A 19,940-nucleotide genomic window follows, 5' to 3' on the forward strand; every position below is an offset into this window, starting at 1 on the left:
AAATGGCGTAAGAAATTCTTGCCTCAGGTTGAAGGGGATATTAAAGGACAATTGCCTCCTTCATGTGACTTTATGACTCATCATTGTCCTAGCTAAATGTCAAAGTACAGACCTGTATAGAAAGCACCAACCAAATAGGCATGACTAAAAACAAGGTTTTCTGACCCACCCAAAAGGTTATTTGGAGCCACTGTAGACAAGATTTTATTATGAAAGCTTAATTTAATTTCTTTTGGTTTGTTCTAGTAGACCAAAAGTGATTAGTTTGTAAATGTTTTAAAAAGTAAACACAGCTGATGATTTAAAAAATTCTTAGAATGTGTACACAAATTTAAAATATGACATTGAAATTGAAAGCATGCCAACACAGGAAAAGAGAAGACACCCTTCTCCTCGAGGGGAGAAATATTTTATCGCTGTAATTGCTGACATGGTTTCTCTGTGACAAAGGTCTCTCCCCAAATATTTAAATCAAAAGCTGAAGAAGAAAAGGATATCAGGGGAAAGGAATTAACATATGATGAACATCTACTTCCTGCCAAGTATTGTGCAATGATGCTAAACATGCATGAGTGCCTACTGTTCTACCCAAAAGCCTTTAGATAGATTTCCTCATTCTCCAGAAAGGGCCTTGGAGCCCCAGGGGAACCGAATACCATGCCTATGTTCTTCTCACTAATAAATGGCACTGGTGTGACCTATAAAAAAATCAGTGCTGTGATTAAAAAGCAAAAACCTCCAGAGCTCAATGCTTTTGCCTATTCATCAAAGTTCTCATAAGTCAGTCATTCAAGGGGCACCTGGGTGGCTCAGTCAGTTAAGTGTCTGCCTTTGGCTCAGGTCATGATCCCAGGATCCTGGGATCGAGCCCCACACTGGGCTCCCTGCTTCTCCCTCTCTTCCCCACTTATGCTCTCTCTCTATCTCTGTTGCTACCTCCCTCTCTCTCTCTCAAATAAATTTTTAAAAAAAATAATGTCAGTCATTCACATCTAAGCCTAAGAAATTCATTATATTGACGTGAGCCAGAGATTAGTTGTTTATCAAACTGGTTCCCTCTTCTACACACGAAAGTTGCCAGTTTCCCTTGGAGCTGTGCAGCCACGTGACTGGAATCAGGCCAAAGGAAAGTGGTGGGTGTGATAACCAACATCCCCAGGTCTGGCCCATTAGAACCGCCCCTGCAGCCCTACCACGCTTTTCCTGTTGCCACATCACCCAACCATAGTCAGATATCTAACAGAGGACTCCAGGGCTCGGTGGGTATTGGGGCAACTCGTTGGAAAAAGCCTGGGGCTTCCATGACTCCATGGAGCAGAGCTAGGACGTCAATGCACACTAGATTGTGACATGAATAGAAAACCTTTATTAAATTAAGTCTGTGAGACTCATGGGTCATTTTTTACAGCTGCTAGTCTTGCCTGACTGATACATGATAAACCATTTATACTAATACTTAATATTTATTTATTTATATGTATTATTTACACTTAATATTTTTATTTAAGTGTGTCTACTTTTTCTCTTAAGATTATTTATCATGGCATTATTTGCTTTATTTTACAATATTTTACTTTACATTATTTACTCTACTGTAGATTTGATGTACTGGCTAATTGTTTTCTATTACATGAAAATAAAATCAAAACTATTTGTCCACATTTGCTGTATAAAAATCTTGTGTGCCACATATTGAGATAGAGTGCTATTCTAATCACTTCCCTGTTCTTGAACAGGCAGTTGGCCCCTTCTTCAGCCAAGACCTTGAATATCCCAAGTGAATGTTTGGGGTGCCTGGGTGGCTCAGTCAGTTGAGCATCCAACTCTTGCTTTTTCGGCTCAGGTCATGATTTCAGGATCGTAAGATTGAGCCCCGAGTCAGGCTCCACGCTGGGTGTAGAACCTGCTTAAGATTCTTTCTTTGCCTCTCTCGGTCCTTCCCCCCACCGCTGTGCACACATGCTCGTACTTTCTCTCTCTTAAAAAAAAAAAAAAAAAAAGTGAATGTTCATGTCAGGGTATGCACATGGAGGCCCTGGGTCACCCCAATTCAACAATTGCCCTTTAAGTCCTGAGGGTCCAGCTAGAAAGGACGGAATTGAGCAGAAATTCCAGAGCTGCTGTGGCTTCAAAGGTAGGAGAAGCCTCTTGGGGAAAGACCAAATAACTGTGGCCACAGGCCTCTCCTGATTGCTCTGACCTCAGCCCTATGGTTGCTGTGGTCCCCAGGGAACTACTGAGGACTGGATATGCAAGAACAGTGCCCTCTCCTACCTGCTCTGCCTTCGGACAACCAAGTCAGCTATGCTCACTCCATCCTAGGTTACCTAAGGACTCGACCTGCATGGCATTCGACCAGCACATTCAGGCATCTGCCCCAGAACCCCATCTCTCCAGCCTGCAAAGAAAACCTTCTATGCCCAAGACTATTGTTCTGAAAACTACTTCTTCTGAAAACAGAATAAGAACTCCTGGAGGACAAGGACCATATCCTCATTATCTCTGATTCCCCAGAAAATCGCAGAGCATTTTTAGAGTAAGCACTAAATGAGCATTTGCTAAAGTGAACACCAAAGATTGGTCTGCTCAGAGGGAAAAAGAAAGTTTCCATGTCACCTCATAGTGATTCACTCCAAAACAGAGAATTACTTAAGAATTCCATGAAAATAGATGAGAAATTTTCAGTAGGCAAACAAGTGATAACCGAGTTTTCTTTCCTAGAAAGGAAATATAAAGCTGTGTTTGAAACCTCACAGTAAAAAGTAGATGACTCCTAAGTCTAATATAATTAAGACAGAGTTGGCATTTCAAGGAGTGGGCTGCTACTAAAATTCAACTGCATCTACACACACACACACACACACACACACACACACACACATCATACACACACAATCATACACACACACACGCACATACCACACACACACACGCAGACACGCACACTGTTGCTTCACTAACACAGTTAAATCTGCCAGTGTTCGGTGGTGATGCTCAGAATTGTCTAATGTTGAAAATCAGGCCATCTACCCAAAACAGAAGGAAAGAAGGAAAGAAAGAAAGACAGAAAGATGGAGAGACCGAGAGAGCTTTTAGTACAAAATATACATAACATAAAACCTGGTGAGTCTCCAACCGCTAAGTGTGTGCTCTAACCCCAGACATCTTTTCTATACAGGCTTCCTGTGCATTCCCACTCTGTTATTTATGGAAAGATGGTGGGGGGAAGCAGATGAACTCTTACCATGGCAACCCTTGCAGAACATATTACACCTAATACTATCTGTCAATGGTTAGATAGAGAGGAGGTCTCACCAGGAAAAAAAAATGCGTTTGGCTTGATTATATCAGTATTTAACATCCATCAGGGAAAACATACAAAGCAATTAAAAGAGCACTCATTTTGTCCCCTTCAAATGTCGAAACAAAGCTCTGAGGTTTCTCTTTCTTTTTACTAAAATTTTCATCTCTTTGTGGAAGAATTGACAAGTTTGTGTAATTGACCTAGAGTATCTTCATGTGATGACCAAGTTCTAACATTGTATTAAGACTGAAGATCATGAGTAGGTTTAAGATTTCTTTCCAGTGCTTTTCATCCAAAATGAAAAGGTTCCTTCCTCAGCTGTTATTTCTTTTAGATGTTTACCCCCAGCTCACCATGGATTTACTTCTGATTAGTTAGGTCACTGATGTCACCCAGCCAGTCCCTTTTCAGCCTCTCTCTCTCCCTGCCCGCAAGCCTGTGGCCTTCCCCCAAGCCTGTGGCCTTGTGGTTTTCCAGAGACAAGCAAACACCTCCGTTCTCTCTCTTGGTTTTGCTTTTAATTACCTTCTCAGAGCTCTGGCTTCCTCTGTTTTTGAGAAGCCTCACAGAATTGCCTGTGAAATGTAAATACTGTCACACCCCAGGAACATAAACCCCAAGGAGAACCCGCTGGTGGGATAGCGCTGCATCAATGTTGTGGTGTGAGGCAGGTGAGAAGACAGGTTTTCATTTTCTGGTCATCGATCCACAATGGGAATACACAGAGATTTTTTTTTTCCCCCAAAGGCCTAGCCTCTAGGAGTTGTCCAAACAAAATTACACATTTTCAAGGGTCAGATTAATCAGAAACCCTTTGCAGACGTCCTCAGGAACATACTTCTGTTCTGATTGTTGATAGCATTGATTCATTCAGAAAGCATTTTTGAATGACCATGTGCTAGGAACTGTGCTGGTACACAATAGTGCCTATTAATCTTTGCATTCTCAGTTTTGACTTTAATTCCTCTAGAAAACAGTCTCTACCTTCTACGACTGGGTCAGGTATCCTCTGTGTTTCCCTGGTACCCCGAGTTTAATCTTGAGGAAGCACCAATTATTTTGCAATTAATTTCTTTTTGTAACAGTCACAATAAGCTGAATTAAGCTTCAGGTGCAGATAAACTCCCAAATTTCTGTAGCTTAACAAAGCCCTATTTCTCACTTAAATCACCATCCAGTGTGCACTGGGTGGCCCTATAGCAATGCTCTTATCTAAGAACGCAGGAAGCTTCTATCCTCAACTCTTTTATTCAGAATCCTTTGCTTCCAGCTAAATCCATAGGAGATGCAGAGGGGGAACGTTGGGGCGGGGGGATCAGGACCAGAGAGATGCCACACCCGTTTATAACTGCCTCAAAAGAGTTAAGAATTGGCTAGAATTAGTGATATTGACACCATCCAAATTGAGGATGGGAAATGTGGAGGAACATATGGATATTTAGTGAGAAATATCACACTCTGCCCCTATATGCAAAATTAAATTGTAAACTCTTTGAGGAGAGAGACTGGTTATGTGAGAATGTTTTAGCATGATAGCATATTTGTACCTGGTAGGAATTAACCAAAAGACACAGAAAAATCCAAGAAGATTGACATGCAAGCTCATTATTAATAAAAGAGTTCAGAATTCTTCCCTGACAAAGAACAACATTAAAAATCACTTTTATTTCTAATATACCAGCAAGAAACAAGATGTAAGTTTTTAAAAAGACAAGTATATACAAAGGAAGAAAAACTGTAAGGGTGTGGGAGTATAAAATCGTCCCTTCGCTTTGGAGCACTGGAGGCAATTTCTTACGAAGTTATACATCTACCTATGACTTAGCAATTCCATCCCAGGTATTTACCCCAGAGAAAGAAAGGCATCCCCCCACAGAGAGAACCACACAATTATCTTAGGAATTCTTAAGAGATTTGTTCACAATAGGCAAAAACTGGAAACAACCCAAACGTCTCTAAATGCACTGTACTATCACCATAGGCTATTACACACCCTACGATCAAATGAAATGCTGCTCATGCAACGACATGAAAGAAGCCCCAACACGTCATGTGGAATATGAATCGGACACAAAAGAGTACAGACTGAATAACCCAATTTACACGGAGTCTAAAAACAGGCAAAACGCATGACAGAAGTCCGAAAGTACTTATTTTGGTGGTAAGTGAACATTCTATACTAAAGGTCATTAAAAAAAAAAAAAATGTCTAGGGTAGTGAAAGTGATCTATATCTTGTCTGGGATATACACAGGTTTGTACAACTAACAAAATTTCTCAAATTGAACACTTAAGATGGATGAATCATTTCAAAATTGATGTTTATTTCATGCAAAGTTCAAAGCCAATGCCCGTGGTCTGGTGGTTCTCCTGGGATACTCTCCTCCCAGCTGTACTATAGAAACCCCAGACCTCTTCCATCTGATGGCTCTGCAATTTCTAGGGCTTCGGGGCCCAACAGGAAGTGACATAATCACCTGTGGTTACATAGCATTGGACAGAGCCCAGTACGGTCAAGGTAGCTGAAAGGGATCCTGGGAAATGCAGAAGAACACACAGTACAGAATGTCTGCCATAAAGGCCTTCCCACTGGCATGCTTGTCTCTCTACATCTATTCTCAACACAGCAGAACAATCCCCTTGAACATAAACTAGATCATGTCACTTCTCCATTTATAATCTTACAGAATAGTCCATTTTACTCAGACTTAAAGCCAGAGATCCTAACAGTTGCCCAAGGATCTGCAGTTCCAGAAACCCCCCATTAGCTCTCTCATCCCACTTTCTACTTCTCTTTGTGGATCCCCTCTAATCCAGCCACACTGCATTCATATTGTTCCTCAGATATGCCAGGTATACTCCCAGCTAGGGACTTTGGTCTATCTGGGCCTTTTGCCTGTGAGACTCCTCCCAGATACCTGCATGGAGAGCCCCCTAATCTTTTTCAAGTCTTTGCTCATATACTGTCATGTTAATGAGGCCAACTCTGAACACTCTATTGATTGCTGCTACAACATGCCCATCCTCTTCCTGGAACCCCCAACTCTTATTTCTTTTCTGGCGTCCCCAACTCCTAGTCTTCTCCCTGGCTGGCACTCCTAATCTTCTTCCCCCTCCTAATGTGTGTGTGTGTGTGTGTGTGTGTGTGATGTTTTCTCTCTCACTCCACTAGAACATAACCACCCAGAAGTGATTATTTTTGGCATACTGATAACACCTACAATGGTGGCTGGATTATAACAGAAGCTCAGTCAATATATTTTTTTAAATGAACAAGTCAATTCTCACTACCACCTAACTTAATAGGTACAATTATTATCACCTCCTTTTACAGGAGAGAAACTGAGGCGCAGAGAAATTTAACCATGTGCAAAGTTATTTTGCTAGCAAACATCTGAAGTAGTGGGGCTGACCTTCAGATCCTGGTAGTCTGGCTTGAGGGTCCATGTGTACAACCACTAAACTCATCCCTCTCCATTCAATATCCCTGGACCTATTCTAATCCATACAGCAATCTCATGAATTAGGTACTATTCATAAATATGTTTATCTGACAGATGAGGAAACTGAGGAAAAGTTAGACTAACTTTCCCAATGTCACACAGTGAGAGATAGAGCCAGGTTTGATTGAGACATTTTGTCCCTAAAACATTGCTCCTAAGTACAATGTATATTATTCTAAGAATTCTATTGCATGAAATCACCTCTAAATAGAAATAATAAATCTCTTCTTTATTGTTATAAAAAAATCACAAGGTTTGCTTCAGAGCTGATTTTTTAAAGTGATGCAAAGTATCATTTTACTGAGTGAATGCCCAACCACATCATATTGTACTGCCTACCCCCCAACCATTTAATTACTTCATGCTCATAAAGCCTAAACTGCTGACCCAAATCCTGTGGTCTTTCCTCTCCATGTGGTAAGCTCTCAATCAATTAGATGTTCATATCAGTTTAAGTCGATGTTTTTACTGACTTGAACTATTTCCCAACTGAGCTCACCCAAGTACCACCGAGGACTGCCATCTGAACAGGTTTATATGGATTTAAGTCCAGATTTCAATCAGTCTAGTTTCTACATGTGTAGTCCTGACAGTAAAATCATTTGGTATCTACAGTGTGAGAACTGAGTCAATCTGTAGATCCCAGGGTCCATCTACCAACAGTGGCACTCAAGGACTTGTCAAGAAAAATGGAAAAACTGGTTGTTCTCCTAAATGCTGCTTCTCAAAAGGACAGTCTGACTAGTATCTTCTTCTTACAGCTGTTATGAAAGGTATCTAGACATTGAAGCATATACACAAACATTTAAACTCCCTGCAGATTTGTGGTTGCACCAAGTCTACATGTGCCTTTGGGTTAACGATGGGTCTTCTATTATCATTTACTTGCTTTGAGTAGGGAGACATCTAAATTGTTTCAGCCCTGAAAGAGAGCCGGTGTCGACAGATCATCCAGGTAGTTGCTCAGGGATTCTGTGGGTGGCCAGGCCAAGAATGACTGGTTATATGAAACCTTAAGAGTACACTACTTGTCCACCTGACCCCTTGTACTGGTCATCTGTTATTGTGTGGCTGCTTCTCTGCTTGAGAAATACCTTTGTCTAATTCTATGTGATTCCATAAATCATGCTGCCCCACCTTCATGTGCACAAAGGTGGACACGTAACACATAGCGCTTGTCGGAAGGGCTGGACATAAGGGCTGATATATAATGATGAACCTGCAACGTAAGCAGCCCTGGACGAGGAAAGAATAGGTGAGCAGTAGGAAGGCATTTCACAACGTACATTACTTTTCCATGGCAGCCTAACACATTACTCCAAAACTTAGCAGCATAAACAACACACATCTTAGAGCTGCTGTATGTCAGAGATTTGGGCATGCCTTAGTTGGGTCACCCAGCTCAGGGTCTCTTAAAAGACTGGAATCAAATGTCAGCCAGGGACTTGCTCACCTCAAGTCTCCATACATGCTCCGAGCTCTCTCATTGGTTGTTGGCAGGGTTTAGTTCTCAGAGACTTTGGAATAGAAACTCAATTGCACACTGGCTGTTGGTAAGAGACCACCTTCAGCTTCTTGCCACTTTGACCTCTTCATATGGAAGCTGGCTTCCCCAGAGTGAGCAAGTAAGAAGTCAAGAAAGATTGTACCAACAAGAAAGAGAGTGCCAGCAAGGCAAAAGTCATAGCCTTTTGTAACTGAATCTAGGAAGTAATAGCCCATTATCTTTGACATACTCAATTCATTGAAAGCAAGTCACTAGGTCCAGCCCACGCTCAAGGGGAGGGGATTATACAAGGGCATGATGACCAGGAGATGGATATTACCTGGATTCATTTTGGAAGGCTGACTACCCCAACAATGTGTCTATATATTTGTACCCTAAGCTGATACTAATTCACTCTGGGCAAACAAAGGAGAGAAAGTAATCCCCTTCACATAGGTCAGATGCAACCCAGCTGCACCCATGTCAAGAAAGAAAGCACCCCTCCCTTAGAGAATGCATCCTTGAGCCAGAGTACATGGCTTGGCCTACAGAGACCATCTTTAAGCAGGGCACAGACTAAAAAACTGAAAGTAGCAAGTCTGTGTACACTATTGCCTAATTTCTGTCCAAGTCAATTCCATGTCAAATAATGCTACCTTGGAAGTGACGACTAACCTATCCTGTTTGAGAAGCATGAAGCTTTTGGAAAAGAATACAGTCAATGTAATATCATACATTAAATGAGATACTGCAAGTAACATCTCAGAAACTGAGTTGCTAGCTTTAAAGCACAAAGCAAATGCAAGGAAATATCTAGTCTCATGAATCCAACCAACATATCCCACCCAATAGCAGCACTTCATTTGAGACACCCAATAAATGACCTCAGACTCCATACCCCTTTTATTCAGCAAAATTTTATTGAGCACCATTTTTGAATCAGGTACTTTCTGGCATATGAAGTCATGATACCAAATAAAATAGTGTCAGATATGGATTAGCCTTTCACACAGGTAGCACATAATTAGACACCTACATGGACTCAAATGTTCCTACATTTCTCTTACTCCAAACTATCCCCCTGAAACCCCCAAAGGAGGAGAGCTAACTCAGTGCCTACAATGTGCCATAGTGCTATGCTATGCAGCTCATCTTTGGTGAGCTAAGGAATAATAAAATATAGATAAACTATGGGTTAACTTTCTGGGGCAACTGTCTTCCACGTAGTGGTGAGTGTCCAAAATGCTTTCGTCTTGTAGCCCCATCTTAACACAAGGCCTCTTTCAGGCTGCTTATAGGAAAAAGAGATTGAAGAATTGTGCCATGGCATTTCACTGCCTTAGGCTGGAAGTGATCTGTGTCACTTAGGCTTACAACCCATTGTCCAAAATTATTCACATGACTTGACCAAATGCCAAAAGGGCTGAGAGGTGTGGTCTTCTGTGGCCCAGAAGAATATGGTAAGCTCTAATGACATCTGCTACCACATCCACATTATCTCTCTGCAAATGACGCTGCGAGGTTTCAGAAGGTGTAGGCTTCCGAGACTAGCCAACAAAACCTGGATTAGAATTGCTGTCTGTCTGGCTCCAAAACACATGCTTTGTTCTGTTTTGCTTTCCACCACAGCATCCTACCACTTGGTGGAACCATTCCTTTGGGAATTACCTTCCTAAGATACTAATTTCCAAATGACATGCATTAATCAGGACACTCTTGATGCCTCACCTCAACCCTATCCTAAGGGAATGAGCTCTCTCCTGTATCTGAACATCTCTCACCTAGACTTTATCTCTCTCATGTCCTTTCACATCCTCCACCCACCCACAGACCACCTGAACATGCTGTTTGTAGCTCTAAAGCTCTATACACACGCAGCTGTTACTTGAGAGAGCTGTTTTTTTCTCTCCTCCCTTTAAACAGTATCTGCTTTCAGAGGAGACTTCAATGTCCATCCTATGTCATTAAGAGTCATGGAAAGAAAGCTGATTTCATCTTCCATTTATCCCTACACTCCTTCATCAGACACTCTAAGTAGCACCTAGAGGAGGAAGACACCACCTGCGAAGGGAAGAACCTGGCTGGGACGGTATCTAGTGTCTTCCCTGAAAAGCCATGACACTGCAGATCTTGCTTTTTGTTTCTACCGACCTGGTATATCTGACTTAAGAAACAAACAAACAAAATCTTAGTGCAAAAATATAGGAGCCTAATTCAGCAAGAGAAAGACTGAGTTGTCAGAGTAGAAATTTGCTAACACGTTGTGCTAGCCATGAAGATGTTTTAGTAATGCCTATGGTCACAAAAGTTTCAGTCTCCTAGAGAAGGTGAAATGAAAAATTATACCTAAAAAAAGAAGCTGTGTCATAAGTTCTATCAAATTCTTTTACATGTGCAGAGAAGAAAGAGACCATGTCCTGTTGAGATCATCAGTGAGGGCCTAATGAGGGAAGTGGCATTTGATAATAACAACAGTAATGGTAATAATATAAATAAAATCAAGTTAACATTAATTGAACACTTATCTCATACCAGGCATTTTCCTTAGCACTCTATAGGTATTAACTCATTTATACCTTAGAACAATTCTAGAAGATATTCATTCATTAGCCAAATATTTATTGAGCCCCTACTCTATGGTAGGCAGAGGTCTATTAGCTGAGGTTAGAGCAAAGAGCAAGACAGAAAGCATCACTACTCCCTTGAAGGTTACTTTCCCCTGAGAGCTACCACTATCATCTCCATTTTCTAGGACTGAGGTCTGAGGGAGTTAAATACCCTGTCAAAGGTCACATGCATTTTTAGTATTCAAGTCAGAATTTGACTGTAGTCTGTAAAGCACAGAGCATGCTTAACCACTGTGCTCTTCCAACATGAGTGATAGGGTGATAATAATTAAAACAGCACTAATGTTGATAAACATTTAGCATTTAACATTTAGTTGGGCAGTTAGCACATGACAAGTGCTATCCACCTTTATATGGGTTATTTCATTTATTCCTCAAAACAATCCTATGAGTGCAATAACTGGAATAAGATTATGAGTTGGTAAGATCCCGTGCTCTATCGTCAGACCACCATATTTTAAATTCTAGCTCTTCCTAGTATTTAACCAGCTGTGTTGCCTCTTCTTCAGTTCTTCGTCTGCAAATGGGATGACACAACTAGCCAGCGCCAAAGAGAACTGAGGTTGTTGTACCAGTGTTTTCATTTGCCTCCGCCTCCTATATTTTAAGTGTCTTGGAGTGAGAAGCATGACTCAGTACTCACTGTGTCCCGCTGCCTGACACACTGGACTTTCTCAGTAAATATTGATGAATGAGTTAAAGATGGTTATAATATCGGACTTTGACCTTGTGGAATAATTTTCATGAATCAAAGCATATGGCATGAGCTGCATCATTTCAAGAACTTCAGCATTCCAGAAACCATTCCAAAAACCACCACATACTGGAAAGATCATCCTTCATCAATACAGGAAACTCACCGTGAGCCAAGGTAAGCACCTGTGGCCGCATGGAAGGCTCTCGATACCCAAAGGAGACAGCTGTGTACTGCAGGCCAAAGGGAGACAACTTTTTCTCTTTCCCTGTTAACCTTGAGTCTGAGCCCAGTTACAAAGAAATTGGATCAGAAGGTAACTTCAAGCTGTACAGGTTTTCCAAGCACAAGAAAGGGCACCCTGCAGTAGAAATCCAACCAGAAGCTGCATTTGTGAGTGACAATGCAAGCATATCCTGGTGTTCTAAACACATTATTAGGTCCTCTGCAATTACAGGAATCTACTGTTAAGAGTTGCAGCGAGGCCATTTTCAAAGTTGGCATGAAACTGAGAAATGAAGAACTCAAGCTCCATCCATTTTCTGTTTCTACTAATGAATACTCCTTTCGTTCCAAAGTCTCCCGAGTGACTCCCCTGACAATACAGGTAATTAATGGACCATTCTTCTTGATTCAGAGACTGTTGAAAATGTAAGGGGACTTGATAATTGAATCTGCATCCAAACTTTCCCATTATCTAAGTGACTAATAAATGTACATTAAATTAATAACAATTTTTTTCTAGGACCTTCTTCACAGCTAATTGATAATGCTCATTCAACAAAAGAGAAAATGGAGGCAGAGAAGTCTTGCCAAATAAGACTGGAGCAGAAATTTCCCTTGATTCTTTTTAAAATGACATTTGAAATTGGACTTCATTAAAGTCAGCAAGACTTTGGTCTGTCATTAGGCCCTCAAAAAGTCAGAATTAAATAATTAAGTAGCACGAGTTGATTCAGAAGATTGCTTTTAAATTTTTTTAATGACATAAGCCTAAGTTTCGTGTTGTTTTTTAACTTTGAGATAAAGACTTAGGATAGGGTAACTTTCAGAGTCAATAATAACAATACAATTTAATGCTTCTGATATTGAATTTAAAAAATATCTTCAATATCAACCATCTCTAGGACACCTCAACAACAGAGATTAAAATATGTTTGGCTCTGATTTTTGGAGTAGGTATTACAAAATAATAATCTAGAAGTCACAAATGTTTGAACCGTTTAAAAACTTAACCTTTTCTGGAACGAGCCTTAGTGAATATTAGGTAGTTTCCCCCCCCTCTCCGAAAGGAACCTCTACACTGACTCCAAATGCACATGGCAGAATAACACTGGATTTAGAAGATGCTAGAGATTAAGAATTCCTCAAATATAAAGTTCTTGTTCCTGAGAAATTCAGTGGCATCTTATTGCATTCAAGTCAACGTGCAATATTCAGAAAGATTACCATAGATTTGGCAACTGTTCACACTAAAATATACCAAATATTGCATTAGTTATTTGAGAAGGCGACACAAGATGAACACAAAATGATTGTTCATAAACAAAATGTCATTTGCTATATCATGTTTTCTCACAGTAGTGCAGACAACATATGGGTCAAACAAAGAAGTAGCTGAGAAAAATCTTTCTGAGAGTGTTTTAGCAGCAATCACAGAGGATGTACCTCAAGTCTGCTTCCCAGGAGAAAGGAAAGAGAATTGGAGAGACTAGAAAAAAAAAGAGATGGTGTTTTGGGAGAACAGCAAGTTGACTGGTAGTTCAAAATGTCAATATTTAAGGATTCAGAGATTGTGGCAAAATAAGAAAGAGGTGTTCTGAATACCTTGATAAGGAATGAGTAGAGCCAACACAGAGTATGATGAACTATGTGTTGGCTAATTGAATTTAAATTTTTTTTAAAAAAGGAATAAGTAGAGAAACTTTTCTTAAACACTAGTGGATTGGAGTAAGGTGAGACTAGAGGCAGAGAGACCACAGCACTAGGTGTGATTAGAATTGATAAGGTAAGGGTTAGATGGCCACCTAGAGTGGTCAAAAAGGAAAAGGGAAAAACAGTAGTAACTCTGATGCTTCCACCATGCATTACTGGTGATGACTTTAAGATAGAAAATAGAAGGAGCCAGTTAAGAGAGAAGATGCATTGTTTAGCTTTGGAAATTTGTGGTTTCTGTGGCACATTTCTGGGGAGATGTCTAGGAAGCAGTTCAGGATGTTCAGGAAGGACTCAGAAGAGCATCTGGGATATGGTGTTAGTAGTCATCAATATTTAATTGATTTGTGAAGCAATGCAAATGTTAAACTTTTTAAAGCAACATGTTACATTAAAGATATTTTTTAGTATGGATTCCAATCTACTGCAACACAAAACTTGCAGGCTGTTAATAACTTGTAAAAGAATGAGAATGCTAAGTAGCAAACGCGGACAACAAGTCAGAAAACTTGGGTTTCAGTTGCCCTGAGAATCAATGATTTACAAAGTAGAACGTGGTAGATGACTTAGCTCCCCTGTGGCTTTGTCTACAATGTGCCAAGGCAACCAGCTGATCATCGAAAATATTCAGTCTAGCCAGTTATTAGGCAACATTTAAATAAAAACTAAAAGGGCCGTGAATGAATCTCAACTTGTAAAATTTCTAAACCCAATCATTTTTTTATTAGAAATCATTACCTTGGCCCAGTTCCCTCCACATGAAATTCCCCACAACTTGTTTGTCTCCCAGACAAAACTAGATTCTTTTTAAGTTCCAGGGGCGCCGGGGTGGCTCAGTTGGTTAAGTGTCTGACTCTTGATTTCAGCTCAGGTCATGATCTCAGGGTCATTAGATCGAGCCCTGCCTTGGGCTCCACACTGGGCAAGGAGCCTGCTTAAGATTCTCTTTCCCTCTCCCTTCCCTCTGCCCTCCCTCACTCTCTCTCTAAAAAAATAAATAATCTTTAATTCCAGATGAAGGTCCATGCCCTCCATAAAGCCTTTTCCAGCTGTCTTCACCAGCACTCAAGTTAAAATAAACTACTCTTTTCCAGAGCTGTAATGCTTCAAAACTATCTCTGTTAGAGAATGTAATACACCACACTATTACTAGATGGGCTCCTGTCTTTCCTCCAGTTACACTGGGTCACCCTAGAAGGTAAATCTTATTTATCTCTAATTCCCCCACTTTATGTATTTTTTGCCTGGTACCTCGTAAAGTGCCATTCAATTTTTGTTGAATGCATAATGATTATTTTGTGAACAAACAGGTAAATAAATGCATTACCAACTATCTGAAGGCAAGAATGAAAGAACAATGCAGGCATAAATAAATAAATAAAGACTTAACACCGGCCATCTAGCTATACGAGGACATTTAAGTTGGTTCACCTGGTTTGTTGAAATTTGCTCTTTGGGAACACTGAGCAGTCAGGATTCTGAAGTATTTCATATGGGATTTTAGGCAATTAGGAATAATCGGGGCTCACATTTGGGGTGGGGAAGCTCCCCCTATTTCACTGGATCCACATCGAGACAACCATTGAATTTCTGATTAGAAAACTGAGTGGCAAGCCATCTTGTACAAGTTTTAGATGAAGAAATGGGGAAAAATTGTTTACATGGTAATAATTTTTGTTCAGAATATCACATTGAAAGTGGAAAGGCCAAAACCAGGGGAAAATGTCAGACACTGGCAAAAAATATTATGAAGGCTGATTATGTAAACCTTGTCTTGTTTGAAGGGTAAAGACTGTAATCCACATATCAAGTTCAAATTTCCTGTTTAAATATTGTTAGTTTGAATGTTAATCTGAGCTCCATGTTTGATTGCAGGGATCAGGGCTGCAAATATTGATTACCATGAAATGAAAGCAGAAATTCATTTCTGAAAAGGAAGCTGAGGAGTGCATTTATATGAACCCAAGTAATAAATAATACCTTGGGATTCTGACTCATTCCCAAACCAGAATGTAATTATTTCCTCTTTCACCAAGCTTCCTCAGCCTCCTTTCAGTGGACTGAATGCACATCCCATATCTGGGCACATTTACAAAAGCTAAAACAAACAGTCCAAGTAGCCAAACACCATGGCAACAGAACCAAACTTAACACCACTAACTCACAACAATCAATCTCCATAGATTTCAGAGCCACCATCAGATCCCCTGCTTTGTCGTCCCATCACAAAGCCCCACTCTCTCCATGAACTACAGGGAGTCACCGCTTCATGCCATGACTCCTAATAATTGCCAAACCCAAGCTGTGATGGACAGCAAGGGGGAAAGCTCACAGCAGAGAATCCCCAGCTGGGCAAAATCTGCTACCCTGCACAGTTTGCTTCTGAGAACAATCAGAGAGATCAGGTTGTAGTTGGGAGACACAATCTTGCAGAAAGTTAATGAGCTAAACATTTCATGGTGTGAGAGATGCTGGGAGATGTCATGGTGTGAGAGCTGCTGACCCTAACATTACTCTTCCTTCGACAAATCTCCAGGCATTGAGTATGTGGATTCACTATGTATTTCTCCATGATCTGGTGGTGTCATTTATACTTGTACATAGACTTTTTCGCATGTGATTGATGCACCAAACTTGAGAGGAGGGGGAGGACGGAGGCAGAAATCTTGATGTGGGTCAACGGACAAATAATTTCATGTGAATACAAAACAGAATCCAGGTCAAATGTATAGTGAAACTTGCCTTGAAGCAGTCAAGTGCCTTAAATCCTCCTCCGCTTTGTCTGTATACAAAGAGCCCGAATGTTTCATAGACCCAACAGAAGGGTGCAAATGAGCTTAACATTATCCACTTCAATGGGTTCCAAACGCCAGTAATTAGATGGGTAAAGGCTATAACACGCTAAGGAAAAGAAATAGCCAAAAAAAGAGGACAGAGTGAGGTTTTCAGAAACTAAATGACTCATCTTAATTCTGAAATTATGTCCTCTGTATTTTACTAGTGTTAAAATATCCTCTCCTTTATAGCATTAAGGGGGCAGGGGCAAGAATATTACAGTTTTGTTTTTCTTTTTGTTTTTCTTTTTTTTTTAACCTGGCAAAATTAAAAAGAAAATAGCAACTTTCTAACAAATATAATTAAAAACATATATCATTTTATGAAATAACAACGGAGAAAAGTATGGGGAATAAAGCAATAAATTCTTAAGCTTCCTCAAACCTTTAATTAATGATCAATGGGGTATCATTTGGTAGAGTTCTGTGTTTTTACATAAGTAAGCACCTCAGATAAAGCCAGAGTCCCCCTGACCTCCCATCTCAGTGGCCTGTGTCCCGGTTCCCTTCAACTACTTGTAATCAGAAAAGCCCCTGGACAGGTGGTAAATGACACTGCAAGAAACATCTCACGTGTGGATGTTCAGAGGGAATGTGAAGGGCCTGAACAAGAAGTGAAAACATACAAAATTGAGCATTTATACAATAAATTGTAGTCTCTGTTCCACTAGGGTCTACAGTTCCCAAATCTTTGACAGAGCTGCTAAAGCTCCAGAGACAAATTTTCACATTCCTTTGACACTGTAAATGTCACATATGATCCCACTGTTATTAGAACAAAGTATAACAGAGTTAAAACAATTTTGGAATCTGGTTACTTCTACTCAATAGCATACATAACGTTGGGTCCATTCGTTATCATTTTTAAGCCTCCATTTCCTCGTCTTTAAACTGAGAATTATAATACCTACCAAAAAAATTAAATTATTGTTGAAGGACTAAACGAAATCATGTAAGTAAGGCATTTAGCACTGGGCTAATGACTATTACCAATTATTGCCTTTACTATGGGCTTTTCTTCTCCAGAGACTACATGCTAATCCTGAAGGTTCTGAGTCTGTTTCAGCCTTCAACTGCTGGGTTCTTCTCCCCAACCGCCATCAAGGCTTCCGAACCCACACCAGTTGCCAGGAATCTTTCCTAAACCCTCAACACAGAGTGTTTATTTTCTTATGTGCAAATCTTATAACCCAAATGGATGTAATCTGCATATATAGTAGATGACTCTCTGGCCTGAGATTGACTTGGGAAGTCAAGGCATAAGCAATTTAATATATCATACAAGAGATAAATATATGCATACCCAATATGCAAGATCCATATACAAAAGAAAGAGAAAATCTCTGAAAGCATTTCCTGTTACGGGTCAAATAAATGGTATGAGAAATGTACTTTGGTTTCAACAGATATTAAAGAGTCTGGAAGGGCTGTGAAAAATTCTGTAGTGAGGAGTCCAATGCTTGGCCATTAGGGATGGGTAGAATTTGGTTTGGCTGAGATGAGAAGGGTTCCATGAGTAAAATCAATGAATAAAGGACTTGGAGTAACCCAGAGAAACTGGAGTAGTACAAAGTGATTACAAATAAATCCAGATTTTATGTAGTTAGATTGAGTCCAGAAAGTGGAAATATCAAAGTTCCCAACCACCCAGTACTTCTGGGAAGGTGCCATTTGGCAGAAATTTCCTCAACGCTGCTTTGTGAAATATTTCACGCCCACCTCTATTAGTTCCCCTTAGGGCAATTGTAGTATTCTTTTTCAACTTTTTAACTTGAGGATTTATTGAGTTTTCTTTTTTTTTTCCCTCAAACTTGGCTTCTCATGATTTTTTTTTTTTTTTTTGCTTTTCTCTTTCCTGTTAGTCTCTGACCTGCCTAACCTCTCCTAACATAACACTTCCTTGTAACACTTGAACTACACCCAGTATGAGACCTCTTCCTCTCTCTGTAGGCGCAGACAAGACAAAAACTCTATCTCTGATACCATCAAACCTGTTCCCAGGCCTGTGTGAGAGTCTGTGCCTGCCCAGCCACAAAATGGAGGTTTTAACCTCCAAGTAGAAGGGAGCCATTGAAGACTATGGAGGAGGAGGGGGAAATTATGTCAGAAAACAGTTGTCGATCTTTTCGTGTCAGTGGGATTTCAGACACCAGAATCTGGTGGCCATCCTAGAAAAGTTAAAGGGTTGCAAACATCACACGAACCAGGTCAATAAAAATTTAGCTCAGTCACTGTGATGCCTATACAGTCACTGTGTATCATTCTCTGTGTGTACCATTCACTCAGTCACCAGTCAGCTCTCTGCCTTTAAAAAAAAAAAAATGTTTTCTACATTCATCAGTGTTTCATATTCTTTTTTTTAAAGATTTTATTTATTTATTTGACAGAGAGAGAGACAACACAGGCAGGGGGAGTGAGAGAGGAAGAAGCAGGCTCCCAGCGAAGGAGCCTGACGTGGGGCTCGATCCCAGGACTCCGGGATCACGCCCTGAGCCCACGGCAGACGCTTAACGACTGAGCCACCCAGGCGCCCCCAGTGTTTCATACTCTTGTAAGGTGAGGTTCTCCCACAAATGTTAACCCGGAGCCAATTTAATCTTATGCCTCTCAGCTGTAGCAGCTGCCCCACTGTGCAGCCCAATCAGCTACATTCCCTACTTGACACACAGAGAGAGCCCTATAATAAACTGAAAAATAAACAAGCACCTTGAAAACCTGTTAAGTACGTCCAAAGTTGGCAGCTCACCTGTGAAGGTTTGAGTCCATTTGCACACCGTGACATTCCAGTGGTAAGGCACCGGTGTGGGATCTAAAAAGCAACCTCATGCTTGGGACGTGAACTCCTCCAAAGCACGGTACTTTGTAGTAATCACTCATCCAGCCTCGAGTTAAATATTTCTGGGTAGTTTCTCAGAAATCACATTTGAGATACCCAATTTGTAAAAAGTTTTTTTTTTTTCTTGTGTTGATTTAAAGTCTGCTAAGTGTTATCCACTGGTCCTAATCTTATTTTTCAGAATTACAGAATAAATCTTACTCAGAAGAAGATGTCGAGTAAGGATTTTTGTGCCAGTGATTTACTATGGAGGTGCTCCCAGAAGAACCTGTCAGGGAGTGGGGGACGGAGGACAGAAAAAGGGAAGATGCCAGTAAAGTTGCAGTGACAAAGTCCCGTGGAGGGTAGCTTCAGCCCCACTCGGCAAAGGAGATCCCTAGAGTATAAACTACACTTCCAATTCTGTCCCTACTTGGGGCAAGGAAGCTGCGCTTTCTTACACCAACATGAATTAGTCATTGACTAATGACATTGCCTCTGAGGACCTACACATTCTGCACTTCTGTCCTCCTGTGTCTGTGGGCAAAGCAGCTCAGCACCCTGGTAATAGTCCTCTGAAGGAAGATTTCAGGTGAGAGCCTTTGAAAAACAAAGAACATAGAAGCCAGGAGCAGGGATCACAGAAATGGTGAAGGGATCTGAGCACATCACAATGGAGACCAAGAGTCCATGACACCCTTCTTCCTTGTGAGACCCTTCATGCCACTGTAGGCAGCCCTCCA

At 40.6% G+C, this 19,940-nt stretch overlaps 1 long non-coding RNA gene across 2 annotated transcripts in view; it reads right to left on the reverse strand.

Moving 5' to 3' along the window:
• The window catches only part of LOC148109602 (uncharacterized), a 244,282-nt gene extending 225,066 nt beyond the window's left edge, over positions 1 to 19,216 (reverse strand). For both annotated transcript variants that reach the window (XR_015725581.1, XR_015725580.1), the window contains exon 1: positions 19,129 to 19,216. This is a non-coding gene — a long non-coding RNA (uncharacterized LOC148109602). The remainder of the gene's footprint in view (positions 1 to 19,128) is intronic.
• Between the last annotated feature and the right edge of the window lie 724 nt (positions 19,217 to 19,940).

The sequence above is a fragment of the Ursus americanus genome, chromosome 8 (assembly GCF_024610735.1).
Source record: "Ursus americanus isolate L20-20 chromosome 8, mUrsAme1.1.p, whole genome shotgun sequence".
Classification (NCBI taxonomy): Eukaryota; Metazoa; Chordata; class Mammalia; order Carnivora; family Ursidae; genus Ursus; species Ursus americanus.